The sequence below is a fragment of the Vicugna pacos genome, chromosome 5 (genome assembly GCF_048564905.1).
Source record: "Vicugna pacos chromosome 5, VicPac4, whole genome shotgun sequence".
Lineage (NCBI taxonomy): Eukaryota > Metazoa > Chordata > Mammalia > Artiodactyla > Camelidae > Vicugna > Vicugna pacos.
The window spans coordinates 5344582-5363458 of NC_132991.1; the positions used below are offsets into that span (position 1 = coordinate 5344582).

Below are 18877 nucleotides of genomic sequence, written 5' to 3' on the forward strand. Positions count from 1 at the left end.
TGTCAGGTTGGCTCACTGGTTACCAAGGAAACCAGCAGGGGAGCATGCTCTGGGCCCCTTGGCTAAGCTGTCATAGTGGAGATACTCTGATCTAAAGCTGAAATCATCACTAGCTGGGGCCTGGGCGAGTATGTGGGAAGGTCAGTCAGGTGAGGAGGTGTAGGTGAAGCAGGCATTGGTCTAGCAGGGGATGAACAGAGAACAAGAGAACAGCCGTCCCGAGTGGCCTGACCACACACCCTCTCCTACAATAATCATATGGCCAAGACAGACTGAGTTGTTGGTCCAAATTCATTACCCTAGTGGAATTTTATACTTAAACAACCTTGCCAAGTGGTGGTGTTACTCTCCAGCCCCTCTACTTTGTGAGCCCACACAACTTGCTTGGTCCAACAGGAGGGTCGCAAGACTTGGCACAAGAAGAGGTTTGAGATGTGTTCATGCGGTTGCGTTCACCCGTCACGTTCTGTCTGCCGTCACCATGAGGAGACTCACCCTGGACCACCACTTGCCCTTTAGCCCAGATCTCAGGTAAGACAGGTGAAGACCACCAAGACCTGACGTGTAGCCTGAAACCAAGCTTGGCTGAACCCAGCCGAGACCAGCTAAACACCAACTAACACACACACACTGAGGGGTGAGAGGAATGAATGGAGGTTGCAGTGATTCTTGGAGAGTTTGAGCTTATTTTAAATCAGCATCATTGTGGCAACACCCACAGAGCTGATAAAATGTCCTTTATTGATTGAGAACTCAAGGTGGATAACTTACTGATCCGTATCTTGATCAATGCCTGTTAACTGAATTAAGAATAATAATTATTCTCACATTGTGATGGGTATAATATGTTCTGGCTTATGTGTTGTATCTTCAAGAGTCTTAATAGTCAGAAAGGACAAATTAGACACACATATATGTAGATGAAATACTCAGATGAATATGATTTGTCCCAAGACTCCTCCCAGTCGAATTTTACAGTGGGACCAAGGAAGTTTTTAGACTACATGAAAGCATCTGAGTGGAACTTTGAAAGCAGATTCAGTTTCAGCAATCAGAAATAAAGCAGATGTTGTCAGAAATGGGAATAAACATTTTGGAAAAAATGGAAGAACTTTTATCGACAGTTACCAAGGGAGGTCACGCGATGAGAATTCTACTTGTGCTAGATAGAGCACAGAATACATACAAGCTAGTATCATGAACAAAGATGGAAATATTGGTGAACAATCCCATAATTGTTGGTTTCAACCCAAAAGGAAAAAAATTGAGTTCCTTCACTAGGCAATGGGGAACTACTTGCATTTTCTGAGAAGGTAAGTGAACTCATTCTTCATGTATTAAGATAAAAGAGCTTTAAGCAGGACACAGGATATTAGGTTAAAATTCTGTCTGGGAAGTAGAACAGAATCAAGTTCTAAGAGACCAAGATATTTCAAATTTCCAACTGTTAAAGAAAAACATATTCATGCATATTTTAATTGTATAGACAGCAAATCATTACGTATTTAGGATCTACTGCATGCACTTTCAAAAGTGATGTAACACTTTTTTTTTAATGTCAATTTTTATAGTGTGGCTGTTACATCTTTGCAGCTAATTAAACTGAAGCTGACACATTTTAGGTATAAACTTTCATTGTGTAAGGAAGTACTTATCAAAAAAATTAGGGGGCAGAAGAACAAGATTTGAAAACTAACTCTGTCCCCTTTTGTGAAGGGATGAAAAAAGACATGAAACCATTTTCTCTGTCTTATAAATTTTGGAAATACTAGGTAAACAATGCATTCCCTGCCAACCTTACAATGTAATTTATCATTTTTAAGATTATAGAAATTATTAAATGTATTTGACCACAGACCTTCTTCTCCTTTTTTTCTTTCAAATAATGATTATTAATGTCCAGTGCAGGTGGTTTTCTGTAGGCTACAATTCAAGAAAACAGTTTAGAAGTGTGTGGAATCAACAGTTACTTAATCTAGCTGTAGATGGAGGAAGATTACTTTGAGGATTTGGTGGGAAGATAAATCCTTTTAACTCCCACCATGCTTAAAAGCTCATTGTAGTCCTAAAAATATTTATTGAGAACACTTGGAACAATTGATTCCTAGTTAAAGATGAGCTTTATTAAGTAGAAAGAGGAGTCACATGCTTCAGAACCCAAAATTAAAATTAATTTCATCAGCAAAGGAAGTACAGAGAAGACTAAGGCAGGGAAATAAAGGAAGTTTCTGTAATAAATATATTGAGAAATAATGGCTTGGAATAAACATGGTCTGGGGAGAAGCAAGGATAAAATTAGGAATACAACTTGGGTTACAAATATTTTTTAAACGGTTATTTTTCTTTCACCTTATGTATAAGCCAAAATAATTCCATTTCCCCATAGCTCAAGTCTCTAGTTGTTGGGTAAATTAAAATATTCTCAAAGTTAATATCTTTAAACTGTAATTCTAGGGTTATTTTCTAGCGAAGGAAATGTAAATCATATGTATGTGCTTAAATATTAAATAGTATGTTCTAAGTTACTTAAAATACATTGATTTTTATGATGGACCTACAGAAACATGTAGCTATGGAAACTCATAAGTCAAGCAACAGAACAAACACATCAAGAAAGATCCAAGGAACATGAGAACACTGAAAAACATCTCATTAGTACCTTCAAAAACGTTCTAAAGGCTGCTACCATTAGTAAACCAAATTAAAAAAAAAAACAGAAGAAAAATAATCTGCTAAGAAAAATCAGAGATTGATAAACTGGAAATTAAAATCATGATTACTTACATTAAAAAAAATTGTTAAAATTGTTTCATCAACTAACTCTCAAGTTCCTGGAGGCTGTGTTCTACTGGTCACCAGGACCTTCTCCATCCCCCACTCCTCCATTTTTCTAACATTTCCCCCTTTACCTCTGGCACCAAAGTGCTTACTCACACGTTTCAGCTGATACTTTTGCATTCCTAAATTTCATGAACCAGCATTCTCTTAGACTTCTTTCAGATTCCCTAATTTCTCATTTTCTTTCCCTTTGGTAGTTCAGCCTTGTTTTCCCTACCCAGTTCGTGTTAACATTCTCCAACTTTATGTCCCAGTTTTCTCTTTTTCAGTTGTATCTTTTCCCTTTGGCTCTCAAACATCCTACCATAGGGTATATCAGCTCACCAATCCTATGCAATAATTCAGTCCACAGAAATCTGATTTTCTTTCTCTTCCACAAGACATCGTGCTGACACGTTATTATGCTGATTGAACCTGGTGAGTAGAGAGCAGTTAATCTTCTAGACGTATTGGTAAGATATTTGCTTGTCAGAAAGTGTGGAATTAATTCCATAAAAAGTCAGGGGATTTCAGCCTCAGTGAGATTTCTAGGGATCCAGTGGTGTAGGACATGCTGAGGTATTTTCTCTAAGGTACAGAATAAGTTGTTGCCTCTGACCCCTCCTAAAAGCCAAAACATCTCATGGACCTCTTTGGATTTCAGAGGCAACCTACTTCTCAGATGGGTGTGCCACCCTGGCCCATTTACCAAGTAATTCCAAACGCTGCTAGTTTTGAATGGAATCACTTGGTACATGGTAGAGCTGTCCTCCACTTGGGTCGTACAGATTCAGCAGACTGTGCGGTCATATGGCGCTTGAGTGTCAGTGGCAGATAGGGATGTTGTTTGGACCTTTCTGGAGGCCCTTATGGGTGAAGCATAGTATAGTTCTTTAGGATTTGGGAGTAAAGGCTTGGCATACTTTGTGGATAACTATTTTCCTTTCCAAGGACAAACTTTGTATTGCTACAGGGCCTTTGTAGAGACTGAACACTTAACCATGGGCCACCAAGCAACCACGTGATCTGAGCTGCCAATCATGAACAGGGTGTTGTCTGGTCCACTAAACTATAAATTTGAGCTATCCCATCAGCACTCCATCAACACCTGAACAGCCCTCGAGATACCTGTTAAATTATGTGAAGAAACGGCACAGTGTCCCATGACCTCAACTTCTGCTACATGGCCTTCCCTCTCCCAGCCTGTCCTATGTCCTCAGGGAGGATGTCCTACCTCAGTTGACAGAGGAAGAGGAAACTTAGGTTTTGCTCTGCATGCTACACAGGCACCACTCCAAAGAGGCACCCCTTTCTTGGACATCCCTGAAGGACAGTAATGAAGAGAAATCTGTCCAGTATGTAGAAGTTTAAGTAGTGCTCTTGCTTTTGTTTTCGTTTTTGATTTAAAGGAGAAATAGCCAGAGGTATAGGTTTGGTAGTTGGAGGAGGAGAGGAAAAAGGCAAAGCAGCTTGGAGAGGCCAAGGTCGGCTGACATGGAAGAGTCACAGATGCAGGCTGCTGGAAACAAAAAGTGCACAGGCACTCAGGAAGAAGGTACAGCAAATATATAAGGGATCCTAGGGGATTTGGGAGTCATAATAGTAGCTTCGCCAAGAACAAATCTTATTTTATTACCTTTTCTGAATTTAATAGAATCTGTAAGACTTAGTCACTTGAAAAATGAAAATTTAACCCATTGACTCAATACGTATTCCTATCAGGTACCAAGCCCCCACGTATGTGTGGATCCATTCATCTACAAGCTTTTTCCTGTGTCAAATGCAGCACTGTTTTCATTACTGCAGTTTTTAAATGTCCGACAGCATATATCATCAGTATATAGTCTTCACCTTAGAAATTATCTTGTCAATTCTTGAGCCTTTAATTTTTCGTGTGAATGCAAAGGTCAGTTTCTCATTTTCCCTGGACGGATGCTATTAGGACTTTATTAGGAATGTCACTGGATTTGTAGATTAATTGACATCTTTGTAACACTGAATCTTTCTGTTCAGACGTGCTGCAATACTGTTTCCCTTACTCAGGGGTTTTGTCTTTTTCAACAGGTTGTACCATCTTCTCGAAGAGTATCTTGTTTATATCTTTTTAGATTGGTTTTAAGTACTTAAAATTGTGGTTGCTATTTTCAATAGTTTATCTATTTTATAGTTAAATTTACTTGCTTTGTGGTAATTGTATAGAGATGGTACTCATTTTTATTATGTGGATTTTATACAGCAATCTTGATAAAATCCTTGATTAGTTCTAGTGGATTCTAAATTCTATCAGATTTAAGGTAAATAATTACCTTATCTGTACTTAAAGTGAAGTAGCTTCTTCCTTCCCATTTTCATATCTTTTTTTGGGGGGGGTAATTAGGTTTGTTTATCTATTTATTTAATGGAGGTACTGGGGCTTGAACCCAGGACCTTGTGCATGCTAAGCATGAACTCTACAACTGAGCTACACCCTCTCCCCCCATTTTCACATCTCTTATTTCTCTTTTTTATTTTCTTGATGAAGTTTGAAATTAAACAGTTTTCAATTATTCCCTTAGTTCCCCCTTAACTAAGGCTAATTTTTATTGCGAATGGGTATTGACTTTTATTGAATTATTTTTATATACCTATTAAAATACTTGTATAATTATTCCTCATAAGTATGTTAATGTAGTTTTACATTAATTTTTTTTAAATGTCAAACCACTATTTTCTGTTTCTTCAGTAAATGTTACTTGGCATTTTTTAAATTTACCAATTTTCATGACTATTTACTAATTTTTCATTATGTTTTATATTAGAAAATGATTATTCTTTCTTAAGCAAATTGATTTTAAAGGATAACTAATATACAGAAAATTATACAAAATATTAGTATAGTCATCTCATTAGATGTTCATAAAGAGAACATGCCATGCAGTCAGCACCTTATTTAAGAAACAAAACATTACCAGAACCCTGCAAGCTCCTTCAGTTTTCCACTTCCTTCACTATCCCCTTCATGAGTAACCCCTATGCTTATTTTTAACATTAATTACTCATTTTGCCTTCATTTTTAACTCAATGGAAAGATCTCTATAGCATATGTTTTATTTCATGCCTGGCTCGTATTATTATTCACCCTTATATTTTTAAGATTCAGTCAGCGCTATACTTTGGAAATGTAATTGGTTCACCTTCATTTTTGTCTGAGTATACATTGAATGAGTGTGTATTTCAGTGTGTATATTTATTTTACTATGATGAATATCTGGATTACATCTAGCTTTTGGTCATTGCTAAAATATGAGTCTTGCAGCTATATTTTTCTATTTTTCACTTAAAGGTAAAATTTACCCACTTAAATGAGCAGATCTTAAGTGTATTACTCAAATAGTTCTAACAAATGTACATCTCACATAGCCAACCCCAGCTGTAGTACACAATATTCTGATCACGTATGAAAGTTCCTTCTACGCCCTTTCAATTAACTCCCCCTTTTGGTGGTCAGCCACTGTTCTGATATCCATCAATATAAATCATTTCTGTGTATATTCAAACCTCATATAAGTAAAATCAGAGTAGGCATTCTTGCTTCTCACTTCTTTCATTCATCATGTTTTTAAGGCTTATTCATATTATTACCTATGAAATTTTTTCGCAATGCTGAGTAGCATTTTATTGTATGACTATACCTCAGTTTAGTTACCATTCTGCTCTGGAAAGCTATTTGGTTGTTTAATTTTTTGACTATTATGAAATAAGCCACTACCAAATTTGTATACGTGTGATTTTAAAATATGCTTTTATTAGCCTTAAATACATTTAGGAGGGAGGATATCTAGGTTGAGGGCTGACTTACTTACTATACGTTATAGTACAGTTTTCAAGACTAGGTGTATCTAATTATATGCCCAGCAGTGATGCCTGAGATTCCAAGATTCTCTACACCTGTACCAGTGTTTGTTGATGTTAGGGTTTTGAGTTTAGTGTTTTGAATGTTCCTGTTTCAAAATCACAAGGATATTCTATTATCTTTTATACTAGAAAGTTTACAATCAAAACCTTTGTAGTTAAGTTTATAATTCATCCCAAATTCATTTTTGTGAGTGGTGTGAAGTAGAAGTTAGGGTTCGTTATTTCCCATACATTTATTCAGTTCTTCAATATCATATGTTAAAAAGAATTTCCCCATTGATTTATCTTGGCACTTTGCTGCAAGTAAATTGGTCTGTTTGGGATTCTCTATTCTGTGTCAGTGATCTTTATTTCTGTCTTCAATGCTGTAGCTTTGTAGTAAGTCTTGTAATCAGGCAGTGCAAATCCTCCTGAAGTTATTTTTATTTTCCTGCATTGTTTTGGCTGGGATATATCCAGTTTTTTTTCCATAAAATTTTAAAATTACATTAACTGCCATCAAAACAAATGAACAAAAAAATCAACCAAACTGAACTCTGCTGAGTGTTATAGGAATTGCATTGAATTTAGAAAGAACTGTATCTTAATAATTATATACCTTCATTTACTTAGATCTTTATAAATACTCAAAATATTCTGTTTTCCATGTAGAATTTTAAAAATCTTTTGTTAAATATATAAGTCCTTTATATTTTTGATGTTACTATGCGGTGTGTTATTATTTTATTTTACAATTTTTTGCTAAAATTGTAAAAATTAAAAATTGATTTTTTAAATTATTTGAGTTTATTTATAAAGTCCATGAAGTTAAAAATGTAACAGCTTTATTGGGGAATAATTGGCATAAGATAAACTGCACATATTTAAAATGTACAATTTGATAAGTACACACTTAGGAAAAAAACCACCAAAATACATCACCCCTGAAAGTTTCCTTATTTACTCTTCCATTCCCTACTTCCCTTTCCTCTGTGTCTCACTACTTGTCCTTCACAAATAACCACTGATCTGCTTTTCTGTTACTGTACATTACTTAGTAATTTTCAGAATTTTCTATGAATAAGCATTATTTGTTTAATCTTGCTCCTTTCCCTCGGCCACATCATTTTTAGGTGTGTCCGTGCTGTTGCATTCAGCAGCAGATCCTTCCTTCAGATCGCTAAGTAGTATCTTGTACATGTATATCACAATTTGTTTAATCAACCAGCTATTGATAGACACTTGGCTTTTTTCCAGTTTTAGCTACAGCAGGTAAAGGTGCTATAACCACCCATGCTGACGTCTTTGCATAACATTTGCTTCAGTTTCTCTTGGGCAGAGACTCAGGAGTGGAATAGAGGGATCCCATAGAAGATACACATGTAACGTTTTAAGAATCAGCTAAGTTGTTTTTGAAAGTGCTTGTAGCATTTGACCTTTCCACCACAAGTTCATGAGAGTTTCAGTTCTTCCACATTCCTGCCAAAGTGAAGAATAGCCATTCCAATAGATGGGAGTTGTTTTAATTCACATCTCCTTAACATGAATGATGTCGAACACTTTTCATGTATTTATTTGCCATCTTCATATCTTCTCTAGTGAGATGTCTCAGCAAATATTTTACTTTTTCTTTTTTCTTTCACCTATTTTTAATTGAGTCTTTTTCCTTTCATTGGAGAACTGTATTTAGATGTTCAGAATTCAGCGTTTGGTATATCCATTACTGCTGATCTGCTGCTGTTCTCAAGGCTGCTCAGGGGACAGTTGGGGAATACAGCTATGTATTACTACACTTAGGTACACCTACACATTTGTACATGGTGAACATTTACATCTGATTGTTTTTATATGTGTGTATGTTGAAAACCATGAGTTTATAAAGGTATCTCTAACTCCACCCCAACTGCACAAATTTTTGTTTTTTAAAACAATTTTTTTAACTTTCTATTCTTTAATATCATTGCTCAATATTGAGAAGCCTGGAAGCAGTTATCCTTAATATATTTACTTATTTGTAGTCTCCTTGCACGCAGCCAGTCTGTCTCTCCACGTGGATGCCTTTTCCATTCCTCTTGAGTACTGACCTATCCAGAGATGTTTCCTCACCCCCAGCGATCTCCTTATCACTCTCAGAATTCAACACATTTACCCCTTGATACTGATTACATAAGCCAGGCTGTATAGCCTCACCACTGGACTCACCCTTACTGTCTCAAGCTCTGATACTCTGCCCTGGGCCATTATGTCTGCTTCCTCTCTTGCCCCATGTGACAGTACCTACCCCACTGGATGACTTCCATGAAAAAAAAAATGTTCATGAAGCAAAGGACAACTAAAGAAAGAGAAGGGATTGGAAGAAGAAATAGAAGAGAAAGGGGAAGGAATTCACTTCACTTCTTAAGATGGAAACTTATGTCAGGGTAATTAAAAGATATGCATTCCATTCAGGTCTATTATTGCTTTTTCCCACAAATTTTGTTATGTTATAGTTTTATTATCATTCAATCGTTCAAAATACTTTTTAATTGCCCTGCTATTTCTTCTTTGAGCATTTAAATATTTGTAAATGTTTAATTTATAAATATATGTATTAAACAATTAATTTCTGGAGATTTCAGAGATTTCTAGATCTATTACTAATTTTATTTCACTGCAGTCAAAACATAGTCTGAGACAAATGAACTTATATATAAAACAGAAACAGTCTCACAGACATAGAATACAGACTTGCAGTTGCCAGCGGGGAGGTAGGTGGAAAGGGATAGACCGGGAGTTTGAGATTTACAGATACTGGCTGGTATATATAAAATAGATAAACAAGTTTATACTGTATAACACAGGGAACTATATTTGATAACTTGTAGTAGCTCACATTGAAAAAGAATGTGAAAACGAATATATGTATATTCATGTATGACTGAAGCACTGTGCTGTACACCAGAAATCGACACAAAACTGTAAACTGACTATAACTCAATTAAAAAGTCTGTATTGTACTTTTGTCAAGTGCAGCATTTGCTAAAAGTTATGTCACAGCCCAGCTATTATTGTCTATTTTAGTGAAGGTTCCATGTGTCCTTGAAAACAATGTTATTCAGCAGTTGCTGGGTGTAATGTTCTATAAATATCAGTTAGCTAAAGCTGGATGATAATATTTTTTGTATCATCTCCCTTTATTTATTCCTATGCTTTGCCTATCAAGTGCTTGGAAAAGTGAGTGCTAAAATTTCCAATTACATTTGTGGATTTGTTTAATTCTTCCATTATCATGTAAGTTTTTCTTGTTTTAGTTTTAACTTCATGTGTTTGGAATCTGTGTTATCAGGAAAAGACATATTTAAGATTGTTATGATTTATTGCTGAATTAATATTTTTTCATAATAAAATGTCTCTCTCTTTGACAATACTCTTAGAAAACATTTTGTCTGAATGAATGGTTTTAAGGTTAATATTTGCATTTTCTATCATTTTCCATCATTTTATTTTCAACCTATTTAAAGACAGAGATGTATTTGGGACTTTTGTCTTATCTTACAATCTTTACCTTTTAACTTGAGTTTTTTTTTTTTTTAAGATTTAATGCAATTAATGGTATACCTTTCTTAAGTCTACCATTATTCTGTTTTCTTGCCTTTCCGTCTGTTTTGATATTTTTCTTTTAGTTGTTGTTCCCATGTTTCTTTTTTCCTTCAGGATTTTGGTTAAATATGTGAAAATAAAGGAAAACCTGATTTCAAATGGAGTCAGGAAGCCCTGGATGGGCAGCTCTCATGCACATAGCAGTTGTCAAAGCTTAGTAGACATACCCCAGTAGAAAGAGGGACGATCTTCTCACCAGCAATAACTCAGCCAAAGAGAAGCCCCCACAACCCCAAACTCTCACTCTCTTTTAATGAATTTTTTTTTTCAAAACAGCCACTCTTAACTTCCTCCTTTCCTCTGTAAAAGGATGCTCCTCCCCTTTCTTCTCTAGACTTGCCTATGCTTCTCCATAGTTTGCATGCGTCTGATGGCAATTCCTCTGCTCTCTCTAAATAAACTCAACTTTGCTGGCTATCCTGCTCACCTTTTTAAGGGCTGAGATTATTTGGTGTCAGAAGCAGGAGCCAAAGGAGGCAAATCCATGAGGAACCAACAAGCCCTGGGACCGTGTACCATGCCCACTGGCCCCTTCTGCTCTCTGCTGCTCCGAGTCATCCTCTTCCTTTCAGTTCGGTAAGTTTTCACTTGCGTTTGAGCTCTTTCCTTGTGGTTGAACTCTTTGTAGGATGTGTTCCTGTTTTGTGACGTCACTGCCCTTTTGGGGAGTTTTCTGAACTCTGGGTTTCAAAGTGTCAGACCTCAGTCCTCTCGGGAGGGCTTTCCTTCTGGACGGACTTATGTTCAAGAACAATGGTCCCTCCTCATCTGTATTTTTAACTAAATGGACCAACATTACCACAAAGAATTTAGAACATCAATGGCCATTGTGGGGAATTTTCAGCCTCCTCAAACTTGTTTTTCTCAGATCTTGGGTCTAAAATTAAACAGACTGAATTAGATGCCTGTTTTAATTGGTACTTGGAAGCTTCCAAAAGCATTCAAAACTCTAAAGTCAGTTCTTTATAAAATACAATTTCTAAATTAACTGAAGTGAAAAACAATTAAAAGTAAACAAAAGACTTCTGAAGTCTCTTTTTCCCCATCCTCTGTCTCTGCCATCATCTTCCTGTTTCCCTTGTGAGCCATCCCCACCCTCTTCTATACCCTCTTTTTTCTCATTTTAAACCTCTTACTGACCTGCCCTTTTTCTCTGAACCATTTCCCATTCCTCCTCCTTTGACTCTAGTAAAACCTGTCCCTTTAAAATCAGACCCTCTGGGGACCCAAATGCTAAACCCCTAATTTTTTATGTTTCCTGAACTAAAGTCAAATGAGCCATAGTTAAAATTTTTCCTGATTTAACTGAGGATCCTCATATTCAAACTTATTAATCTGGTTTCTCTGACTCATATCAGCTAGTTTATATGCTCATTGGTCAAGATGCCCAAGACTAGATGAAAACTGTTAACTGGGATGATCTCAAGCAGTCTTTAGAATTACAATCTGGAAACCAACAAGAGGGGGGAGAAAAAAAAAACCCAGTGTTTTATTATATGATCAAACTTGAGGAATCACCAGGCAGCTTCATTTGGCAATTTCTAAGTATTTCCCAAAGCTAGTTGACTTGAATGTAATTCAGGTTCCGACTCCAAATCCCAGTTAGCCTGTGCATAATTACTACAGGAAGTTCCAAATTGACTTCAAGAAAATTATACTTTTTCTTTGAATACTGAATCCACTTGAGTGGCCCTTAACTCTGTGTTAACTAATGGGCTGGAATAAGATATTCTCTTCTAATTAAAAAGGATCAGGATGGAATGGGAAATTGCCCATTTTGGATTTAGTTAATTTAGCATACCAGATCATCCATACCCTAGATGATTCAGTTAAAAGAAATACCACTAAAATTCTCAATTTTCAACTACAACAAATGGAGGTCCCTGAACACAGCCCAAACGCTATTGGTCTTTGTCATTATTGCAAAAATCTAGAACATAAACAAAGACTTAAGTGTTTCTTAAGCTTAACTGCTCCAGCCACCTTCAGCCTTCAAATCAGCCTTGCCAATGCCCCCCCCCCCAGTCTCCAATGATGAGACTTCAAGTCTCTCTCTGTCCTTACTGACACCAAAGTATTCCTCTCACTGTTCAGCCTCACTGTTATTAAACAATTCCTGATTTGGAATGCTAAAACAGTTCAAATAGTGAGAGATAAATCTCAACAGGTTCATGATTCTAAGCGTATCCTCTTTGTTAGGCTAATAGATACCCACTCTTTCCTCCATAACTTGTCTCAGACTGAGACTTCTCTGAAAAAAAAAATCATACTAGAATTTCTGTCTCTTGAAAGGGAGAAATAATTCTAGAGCTTGAGAGCAGTGACCAAAATAGCTGACTGTGTGAATAAAATGACTCTTCCCCATGTTCATTTCCTCCATCTCTGATGGCACTAGAGCTAATTCTAAGGACACCAATTATGTGCCACTACTGGATTAGCTGCCATCTTCCTTGTGAGCCAAATCTTTGATATTGGCAGAATCCACAATATACCTTCTATTAAGATCTAAATACATCCCTTGAATTCTCATCCACAAATCAATCAATGCCCTATATTGAAAAAGGCCCTTCAGAACATTAAGTCAATAATTGAAGACTTGAAGGCACAGCACTTGATTACCTTCTGCTCTAGTCCCTGCAACAGCGCTATTTTACCTGTAAAGAAACCCAATGACTGAGAATGGGGATTTGCCCAAGACCTCTGAGCCAGAAAAAACTATTGTTATTTCTCATCATCTTGTTCCCAATTCCCATACTTTATTAACTTCCATCCCCACCGAAAACAAGATTTTCACCATAATTTGTTTATGTTCCACTTTCTTTAGATCTCCGAGATAAAGTTAGCCAATATCTCTTTGCTTTTTATGAGGATAGCCGTACACCTGGACAGTAATGACCAAGGGTTTTACTGCAGGTCCTTCTTACACTCCTTCAAATCTCAAATGTTGATTTAGATGATGTAAAATTTCCTGAGGGCTCTGCTTTATTATAATATGTAAATGGCTTGCTTCCCTGCTCTCCTTCTCAGGTCTCTGCACAGAATGGTGACATCCACCTGTTAAAGCTTGCATCCTCAAAGACACATCAAGTTTTTAAGGAGTAACTGGTTTATTCAAACTTTATAAACCAAAGTTTGTTATTTGAGACACCTGATCTCAGAACAAGACCTGCACCTAGATTTAGATAAGTTTCGTGGCATCCTTATTATCCCAAAACTTAAAACCAAATACCAACTATGAGGTTTTCTCAGATTGGCTGGCTATTGTTGGGACTGGATTGTGAACTTTTCTCTCCCAGCCTGGCATTTTTCTGTCTTATTAAAGAAAATCAAACCTGAACCTATTATTTGGGAAGAGCAGGATGATCTGGCTTTTAATACTTTCAGGGAAAGCTGGATAACCCTCCTCTTCCCTTGGACACTCTAATTATTAACTTTTCTTTGTCCTCTTCATATGTAAGAAGAAGGGAAGTGTTCTTGGCATCGTACCTAAGCAAAAGCGTGGGGATTATCATCACTCCATATGGTACTACAGTCCCCAGTGTAGACCTGTCATACAAGGCTAATCCCGTTCCTCAGAGACATTCCTGTCATTGTCCTTTTAAGTCACTGAAGAAATAGTTATGGGATCCCCCCAATCACTTTTGTACCCCCTGCAATAGACGCCTTTTTGAAGTCTCACCACACTCAACACTTTGCAGCCATTCATCTTACCTTCCATGAAATCCTCTTGCTAACTGCTCCTCATAAAGCTTTTTCTCACCGAAATAAGCTTGATCGTGCCACTTTCTTCTTTCTTCTGCAGATCATACTACTCACGATTATCTGTCTTTGAAAGACCATCTCTTGACCCCTCACAATGACTCACAGGAAACTCCCCTAACCAATGCTGAGTTTTTATGGTTTATTGACGGTTCTTACTTAAAGCATGAAAATGGTAAATAAATATTGTGCTGTATACGCAGTTGCAACTCCTTTTGAAGTCATCAAGGCGGCATTTTGCCTTTGGCTACCTTGCACCAACAGGGTGAATTACACACTCTTTTTCAAGCTTGTGTTTTAGCCAAGGGAGAAACTGCAACATTTATACTGATAGTTGATATGCCTTTGGGATCGCTCATGACTTTGAAATGCTGTGGTAACAGCAAGGTTTCCTTACCTCTAATGGGGATAACATTTTAAATGGCTCTTGAGTCCAAAGTTTATTAGCTACCACATTTCTACCAGCTGTTTTTGCTATAATTAAAGTCCTTATGCATTCCAAACTATACTTTCTGGAGGTTAAAGGAAGCCACCTTCCTGATATTTTTACTAAGGTTGCTGCTATCAAAGAATTAATAACCAAACCTCTGTCATGGTCCAAAGGAATGTACCCTCAAATAATAATGTAAAAAAATAACTAGAGGTGCCCCAAAATAGGCCTCTCCAAAAAAAAAAAGAAAAAATTGGAAATCTAACAGTTGCTGGTTTAATAAAAAGAGAGAACTCTGGTTTGGGCCAAATAACAATCCAGTTCTGCCAGAAACGCTAAAATCCTCATTACTGACTACTATACCTCTATTAAATAATTGGTCTACAGATAAAATAGTAATGCTTATAAATCAACATTTGACAGGCAACTGTTAATAAGGCTGCAATTAAGTGCCTGCTTTGCTTACCCTACTTGTCCAAAATATAATCCTGGAAAACCTGCCCATACTACAGTTAGACACTTTAAATGGTCCAGTGGACAATCTGAGATCTGACAAATGGACTTTATTCAGCTACCCTCATCTCCTGGATACAAATATGTCTTGGTAATTTTTTTTAATGTTTTTCCCACTGGGTTAAAATCTTTCCATGTAAACAAGCTATTGTCCCTTCAGTACCTAGAATCTTATTGAAAAAAAAAAATCATTCCTACCTTCAGAACCCCTCGAGCTCCAAAGTGACCAGGGAGCTCATTTCACTGGTCAAATATTATGGCAAGTCTGTGCTAGTCAGTCAGTCCTATAGCATCTTATTTGCAGACTCCTTCAAATACTTTGCTGAAAATATCGTCACTGGTATTTCTGAATTTTAGATACACCTGTGGAACTCTTAAGCTCTCACCTTTTGAGATAATTGCTGCATGCCCCATGCATTTAGCTCCAGTCTCTTGTGATCCACAACTAATAAAAGGAGATATACTTTAATATCATAAAGGTCTAATTATGTCCATTGAAAATTACCATGCTTTAGTAGGGTAATCTTTTCACAGAGTGCTCCCAGGTGATGAAGACTTCAAACACCACACTTTGCAACCTGGAGATTTTTATTGGAAAAAAATGTCCAAAAAGATTCTTTTCAAACACACTGGAAAGACTCTTATCAAGTGTTATTGACCAATCCTTGTGCTGTCAAACTCGAGGGAATTGTACCTTCAGCCCATGCACCTCATCTAAAGAAAGCCCCGAATTCTGACTGGACCTGCACACCAACTAGTGACCTCAAATTGAAGTTTTCCAGGATTTGAAGCAGAAAACAGCTGAAGGAAACAACGTTCCCAAAATAATGGGGCCAGGCTTATATATCCTTTTCTTGCCATTACTTCTTACCTCATTTTATCCCTTTCTTTCTTGGAAAGACAATATTCTTATCCACATTTCGCAAAATATTGCAAAAGGGGAGAGCCTTTCTGACTGTTGGATCTATCACCAGAAACTCTGATCTGTTCATGATGCTGAAGATCCCTTGGTGTTATCTCCAACCAGTTTGTCTTTAATTCCAAATACCACTGCCAATTATACCCACAGGCCTATAGATGCCACCTACTGGGCTAGGCTGTTACAACTGGATGCTTCCATAACTTGCTGCCATCTTTCCTCAGTTGTAACCATACTAGCTCAACCAAATACCTCTACCTTTACTGACTGTATGACCTTCACTCCTGCAAGTTCATTTCCTTACGTAATAGAATCTGTCTTCCTGCACCAAGGGAAATACAAATGGGCTCACATATCTTTGCAGTGCTTTTAGAAAAGACCCTTTTAGGATGGGAATGCTCCTTACAGAATGTCACAATCTTTTGATCTCTTTTGATCCACAAGCTTGAAAAGTTTAATCAGAACATTTCAACTAATAAATACATCAATAACTAGACCTTAGCTGAAGGCCTCTGTGCTCTACATGGTTTCATTTTTGTCAGCAGTGCATGGCATTTCCGATGGGCATATGAATGTTTAGATGGCTGTTTAATTGGAGGTCAATGCTTATTGAGACATTTAACTGTCCTTATTAACACCCATAACAAATCAAAATCTGCCTCATTAATACTAAATGGTTGCTTTAAACAGGAACTTTTAGGAGGCACACCCGACTCTGGCTTTGCTCCCTGGGGAGAACATTTCTCCCTTGGGTCAGAGTAAGTGCCAATAAACCCATGATCAGAAGCCTCTCGCTAGCATTAGGAGAGCTAGCTGATTTCACAACCAAAGCAGTAGCCATCCAGCAATGATGACTGGGCTTGTCGGCTAAAGCAGTTAGAGACAAGCTCATAGCCCTTGATTACCTAGTAGCTGGATAGGAAGATGTCTGTCCAATAGCACATACCGCCGGTTGCACATGAACAAATACCTCTCTGGAAAGGTAGAAACTCAATTAAACAAGATCAGGAAAAAAAAAACACACTGGTTACAACAGATTTTACCTCATTCTCTGTTGTCCTTTGATTTGTTTAGTTGGCTACCCTAAGGCCTAGGGCTCTGGTTTAGAGCCATAATACAAGCTGGATTTGTTATATTACTTTTAATTCTGCTTTGCATAATTATTTCTAAGCTTTGTACCTACTTCCCACCCAAACTTGTAGAAACAATACCCCCAGTAAGGTGGTGCTAGCTCTAAGTTTCAAGATGATCGATGATCTCCAACACAAGGACTCTGATAAGATACAGGCTTTTTAGATGGGAAATGCCTGAGAGTTCTCCCTTCTACCCTTTCTTACTACTTGACTATGGCCTCAGTGGTTTCCAATGTGTATACGTTCCCTCAAACAGGGGACCCAACATCCAGAAGAGGTCCTTTTTATATGAGGGACAAAACAACTAAACCTGAAGAAACTGATGCTTGATTATTGATGTTTCTGAGAAAGGATCTTGATCCAAAGGGGAACATGTAAAAATGAATAAAGACAAAGCTTATTTAAAATGGAGGCGGGAAGCCCTGAGGGGAAAACTCTCTTGCGTATATCACTCATCGCAGGTTAGGTTTCATACCCCAGCAGGAAGCAGCTTACATTTCATACCTCAGCCAGAAAGAGGAAGATATTTCTTTTTCTTGCCCCTCAACGACCCCATCAATGAGAAGCTGCCATTGAAAATTGACTTTCCTCCAAAGAACGTTCTTTCAAAACATCCCCTCTCAACCTCCTCCTTTCCTCTAAAAGAACACTCTTCTTTTGTTCTTAGGACGTGCCTACAGATTGCCATAGACTGAACGTCCTGATTTGCAATGCCTCTGCGTTTCCCAAATAAACTTGATTTTGCAAGCTAAACCACTTACCTGTTTGTCTTAAAGGTTGACAAATTTTTTTTTGTATCCCATTCCATTTAGCATTTAATTTTATATTTTCTACATCTCTTTGTATTGCAATTATTTTTACATGTTCATTCTAGGGATTACAAAAAAAAATTCTTAATTATAATAAGCATCCTGAATTAATTATAGTCCACTTAAAGTGAATACTGTATATCTTTATTAGTCATATATTTTTGCATAATAAATAGCTCCAAAACTTAGCATTTTAAAACAACACATCTTGAAGATGGCAGAGTAAGAGGAAGTGGAGCACACCTACCCACACAAACATATCAAAAATATGTCAACAAATGAAACAATTTTTAGGAAAAACTGACTGGAAACTTACAAAAGAACTCCTGTAAAACCAAGTCTATAAGAAAGATAAATACGTTATTGGGTAGGATGAGAAGAAAGTGGTTGTCTCAGGACCTGCACCCCTGGAAGGGGACTTGGAGAAAAAGGGAGATCACACAGGTAGGCTACTAGCCTTGGGGAGCAAGCGGGTCAAGCCACAGACTGGAAGTACCAAACTTGGGACACTGTGCACAGGGGGAGAGAGGTCTATACTCATGGCTGCTGCCTCACCATGTTCTTCGGTCAAAGCTGAGAGAATGCCTCATCCCTGCTCACTCCATGCGACAGCACTGCACTGGATCTAAGGTGGCCAAGATCTGGGGACAGACTCAACCTAGAAATGCAGAGGCGACCTTGGGGAGCAGAGCATAGCCCAGGTGGGACGGCAGCAGCCACTGTTAGTACTGACTCAGGGTGGGCCCTAGAAACAGCCTAGACTTCTGACAGCAGTACAGCTGGTGGAATTCTCATAACCACCTCGCTGTGCACTGCAGCCCAAGCTGAGTGAATCGTCTGGCCTCACTCACTCCCTGCCACAGCCTAGAACTAGATCTGGGGTGGCCATGACAGAGGAAAAGATGCAACCATGGGCTGTGTCTGAGACAGCTCCAGATTCCTGCACAGGCAGAACATCAATCCTCTGTAATACATGAACCCCACT

General features: G+C 37.6%; 2 long non-coding RNA genes across 3 annotated transcripts in view; one reads left to right on the forward strand and one right to left on the reverse strand.

Annotated features, from left to right (window-relative positions):
- The window catches only part of LOC140696317 (uncharacterized), a 74258-nt gene that overhangs the window by 33025 nt on the left and 22356 nt on the right, over positions 1–18877 (reverse strand). The window lies entirely within an intron of this gene.
- LOC140696318 (uncharacterized) lies at positions 176–17799 on the forward strand. Of its 2 annotated transcripts, none has more exons than XR_012072475.1 (3): positions 176–1313; positions 10766–10905; positions 17751–17799. It is a non-coding gene; the product is annotated as an uncharacterized lncRNA (long non-coding RNA). The 2 variants fall into 2 exon arrangements; XR_012072474.1 differs by lacking the exon at positions 17751–17799 and adding an exon at positions 15566–16353.